Source organism: Schistocerca piceifrons, unplaced genomic scaffold (genome assembly GCF_021461385.2).
Source record: "Schistocerca piceifrons isolate TAMUIC-IGC-003096 unplaced genomic scaffold, iqSchPice1.1 HiC_scaffold_2404, whole genome shotgun sequence".
Classification (NCBI taxonomy): Eukaryota; Metazoa; Arthropoda; class Insecta; order Orthoptera; family Acrididae; genus Schistocerca; species Schistocerca piceifrons.
Window position 1 is genome coordinate 65001 of NW_025728343.1, and position 5000 is coordinate 70000.

Consider the following 5000-nt stretch of genomic DNA (forward strand, 5'->3'; position numbering starts at 1 on the left):
TAACGGGCGCACATACAATATGTAAGCACCAGCATGGAACAACATCCAGTGCATCCTCTCCGCCACATTACACAATCCACACTATCACAACCAGACCAGGAGGTCCATGCGGAAAATACAATATCCCACCCTTTCGACATCCACCATTGCGCAGATCAGGCACCAACACCCACACATGTCCTATACAACGGTGCACCCAACATCACAATAGTACCTCCTGTCACAGCGCACAAACAATGACATGAGTCAAAGACACAGGTCTGACACAAGCATAGAATTGGAGCGCCGCCTCTAATAAGCCAAAGGTGCATCCTGACGTGACAAATCTGATCATGTCACAAGCATTCACTTACTATAATCACTATCAACGAACCTGCCGCCCCCGCCCCCCCCTACACCTTTCCTTACAACAACGTGTAACCTAACCTAACCTAACCTATGTTGTACCTTAACCTAACCTATGTTGTACCTTAACCTAACCTATGTTGTACCTTAACCTAACCTATGTTGTACCTTAACCTAACCTATGTTGTGCCTTAACCTAACCTATGTTGTGCCTTAACCTAACCTATGTTGTGCCTTAACCTAACCTATGTTGTGCCTTAACCTAACCTATGTTGTGCCTTAACCTAACCTATGTTGTGCCTTAACCTAACCTATGTTGTGCCTTAACCTAACCTATGTTGTGCCTTAACCTAACCCATGTTGTGCCTTAACCTAACCCATGTTGTGCCTTAACCTAACCCATGTTGTGCCTTAACCTAACCCATGTTGTGCCTTAACCTAACCCATGTTGTGCCTTAACCTAACCCATGTTGTGCCTTAACCTAACCCATGTTGTGCCTTAACCTAACCCATGTTGTGCCTTAACCTAACCCATGTTGTGCCTTAACCTAACCCATGTTGTGCCTTAACCTAACCCATGTTGTGCCTTAACCTAACCCATGTTGTGCCTTAACCTAACCCATGTTGTGCCTTAACCTAACCCATGTTGTGCCTTAACCTAACCCATGTTGTGCCTTAACCTAACCCATGTTGTGCCTTAACCTAACCCATGTTGTGCCTTAACCTAACCCATGTTGTGCCTTAACCTAACCCATGTTGTGCCTTAACCTAACCCATGTTGTGCCTTAACCTAACCCATGTTGTGCCTTAACCTAACCCATGTTGTGCCTTAACCTAACCCATGTTGTGCCTTAACCTAACCCATGTTGTGCCTTAACCTAACCCATGTTGTGCCTTAACCTAACCCATGTTGTGCCTTAACCTAACCTATGTTGTGCCTTAACCTAACCCATGTTGTGCCTTAACCTAACCCATGTTGTGCCTTAACCTAACCCATGTTGTGCCTTAACCTAACCCATGTTGTGCCTTAACCTAACCCATGTTGTGCCTTAACCTAACCCATGTTGTGCCTTAACCTAACCCATGTTGTGCCTTAACCTAACCCATGTTGTGCCTTAACCTAACCCATGTTGTGCCTTAACCTAACCCATGTTGTGCCTTAACCTAACCCATGTTGTGCCTTAACCTAACCCATGTCGTGCCTTAACCTAACCCATGTCGTGCCTTAACCTAACCCACGTCGTGCCTTAACCTAACCCACGTTGTCGCCTAACGTAACCCACGTTGTCGCCTAAACCTGCTCTGTAATTGTTATACGACTCGTTCAATTAGTGTAGTGTTGCCCACCCGCAACCCTCGCAATATAGTTCGCTACTCGCACTCCCCGCTCCCCTGTGTATCGCTTCATGTTAAACACCTTGCAAGTCTTGCTCACTTTCCACATGCTCCTGCTGTACACTGTAATGTGGATGGCAGCAGGACGTACATGCCGCCCCTCCCCACGTCCCCACCTTGCCCCCTGCCTTCGCAAGCTGGTTGGTGAGAACTTTGCATGTTCAATGCCCTCCGCATGCGACGTACTCAGGCTACGTTGTGGTGCGGCCTGTGTCAACTGTCCGCTAATGTCGTACGCGTAAACCACAATCTGTACTGCACATTCGTCCTTATGTACTGAATGATACATCGTGGCACATGTGTGACCGTACAACGACTGCGCCCAAAAACGGCGGACCATACAGTGCAAATATTGTGCACGCAGCTACGTGTCGTCTCCCTATGAGAGCTGGATTGCAGTGTGGTACGCCATAGAGACGTGTGGGAGGAACGGACGCCGTGGATGGCGATCAGCATGAGCTGTCTGTTGATGTATTCGGACCTAGTCGTCTCTCCTCACACACCGTGATGGCATGGTGCACCGCGTTCCATATCTGCGACATGCTACAGAGGCCGGTTGACAGTCGTTCGAGCAATGGACATCGCATACGTACGGGGGCCACCTTCCACGTATTGTCTAGGCGTGCACATTTTGTTGCGTGTATGTGGGCAGACGTAGTGTGGCGTGACACCTGACACAGGCATGCAATAATCGTGGAAGTTGCAAATGGCGATGGACGCCTGCGTTTTCTGGTGAAGTTACGCAAATGAACAAATGGTAACCTGTTGTGGTGCGGTTGTTCTCGCTAGGGGTGAATCGGTGATGGCGACGATAGGTTGAGGTACTAACCGGTTGTTCCAGCGATACCCACCATGCCGACGAAACTGAACGGCATCTGGGTGTGAAGCGATACGCGGCGGTGGCTGGGTGGGACCGTCCCCGGCCGGTGAGGGGGCGCCTCCCGGCGTGCTGGCCGCGCGGTGCGTGGGCGCACGCGCTACAGCCGGCTGGTGGGGGCGGCCAGTGGCAGGCGCGCCGGCCGACGGACGCGGCAGGCGTCGCAGCTGCGCGCCGGCGCACCCTGCGCGCGGCGCCGTGCGGCCAAAGTAGGTCCTCGCGGGCCCGGTGCGAAGCGCGGTGGACATCTTCAGTGTGCTGGTCCGATTGAGGACTGTGTGCGTTGAGGATGCGCTGCCGCCCGGCGCTCGGCGCCGCGACGCCGTCTGCTGCTCGGTCGCCCCAGCGGTTCTCGCTGGTGGTTTGTATCGCAGCTGTGCGGATGTGTTGGCGCGTGCGCTGTGCTGGGAGAGTTCGCTTCGGCACCCAAGTGGGGCTTTTGTCCTTCTGTGGCGCTGGCGTTGGAGCTGCCGGTCACCGTAGGTGGCGCGTGTTGTCTCCCGCCGGCAATGCCACGACAGCACGCTCCCGGGCCTCTGTCGGCAGCGGCAAGCTCAGTTGGGAGCACGGGTGGTCGCACCGAAAGCGTCTACTCGCCTAACTCCGGGCGATTGCGCCTCTCTCGAACCCGACCAAGTACTTGGGACGGCGCTGCGCGCCGCCGGGACCTGAGAGGGTTTCGAGGTGTATTGTGCAGGGGAGCTCAGCCTCCTCCTGTTTGCAGAATGATTGAGCGGACGCTTGCGTGTTCGCGCGGGCCCCCGGGACACACTCCCGGGCGGCCGGCTGCTCAGCTCTAGTTGACGCAGCTCCCTGGTTGATCCTGCCAGTAGTCATATGCTTGTCTCAAAGATTAAGCCATGCATGTCTCAGTACAAGCCGCATTAAGGTGAAACCGCGAATGGCTCATTAAATCAGTTATGGTTCCTTAGATCGTACCCACGTTACTTGGATAACTGTGGTAATTCTAGAGCTAATACATGCAAACAGAGTCCCGACCAGAGATGGAAGGGACGCTTTTATTAGATCAAAACCAATCGGTCGGCTCGTCCGGTCCGTTTGCCTTGGTGACTCTGAATAACTTTGGGCTGATCGCACGGTCCTCGTACCGGCGACGCATCTTTCAAATGTCTGCCTTATCAACTGTCGATGGTAGGTTCTGCGCCTACCATGGTTGTAACGGGTAACGGGGAATCAGGGTTCGATTCCGGAGAGGGAGCCTGAGAAACGGCTACCACATCCAAGGAAGGCAGCAGGCGCGCAAATTACCCACTCCCGGCACGGGGAGGTAGTGACGAAAAATAACGATACGGGACTCATCCGAGGCCCCGTAATCGGAATGAGTACACTTTAAATCCTTTAACGAGTATCTATTGGAGGGCAAGTCTGGTGCCAGCAGCCGCGGTAATTCCAGCTCCAATAGCGTATATTAAAGTTGTTGCGGTTAAAAAGCTCGTAGTTGGATTTGTGTCCCACGCTGTTGGTTCACCGCCCGTCGGTGTTTAACTGGCATGTATCGTGGGACGTCCTGCCGGTGGGGCGAGCCGAAGGCGTGCGACCGCCCCGTGCGTGCTCGTGCGTCCCGAGGCGGACCCCGTTGAAATCCTACCAGGGTGCTCTTTATTGAGTGTCTCGGTGGGCCGGCACGTTTACTTTGAACAAATTAGAGTGCTTAAAGCAGGCAAGCCCGCCTGAATACTGTGTGCATGGAATAATGGAATAGGACCTCGGTTCTATTTTGTTGGTTTTCGGAACCCGAGGTAATGATTAATAGGGACAGGCGGGGGCATTCGTATTGCGACGTTAGAGGTGAAATTCTTGGATCGTCGCAAGACGAACAGAAGCGAAAGCATTTGCCAAGTATGTTTTCATTAATCAAGAACGAAAGTTAGAGGTTCGAAGGCGATCAGATACCGCCCTAGTTCTAACCATAAACGATGCCAGCCAGCGATCCGCCGCAGTTCCTCCGATGACTCGGCGGGCAGCCTCCGGGAAACCAAAGCTTTTGGGTTCCGGGGGAAGTATGGTTGCAAAGCTGAAACTTAAAGGAATTGACGGAAGGGCACCACCAGGAGTGGAGCCTGCGGCTTAATTTGACTCAACACGGGAAACCTCACCAGGCCCGGACACCGGAAGGATTGACAGATTGATAGCTCTTTCTTGATTCGGTGGGTGGTGGTGCATGGCCGTTCTTAGTTGGTGGAGCGATTTGTCTGGTTAATTCCGATAACGAACGAGACTCTAGCCTGCTAACTAGTCGCGTGACATCCTTCGTGCTGTCAGCGATTACTTTTCTTCTTAGAGGGACAGGCGGCTTCTAGCCGCACGAGATTGAGCAATAACAGGTCTGTGATGCCCTTAGATGTTCTGGGCCGCACGCGCG

General features: G+C 53.0%; 1 non-coding gene across 1 annotated transcript in view; it reads left to right on the forward strand.

Annotated features, from left to right (window-relative positions):
- The first annotated feature begins 3427 nt into the window (after positions 1–3427).
- Positions 3428–5000, forward strand: part of LOC124742992 — a 1909-nt gene continuing 336 nt past the window's right edge. Inside the window, exon 1 of the ribosomal RNA XR_007010330.1 lies at positions 3428–5000. This exon is cut by the window's right edge and continues 336 nt beyond it. This is a non-coding gene — a ribosomal RNA (small subunit ribosomal RNA).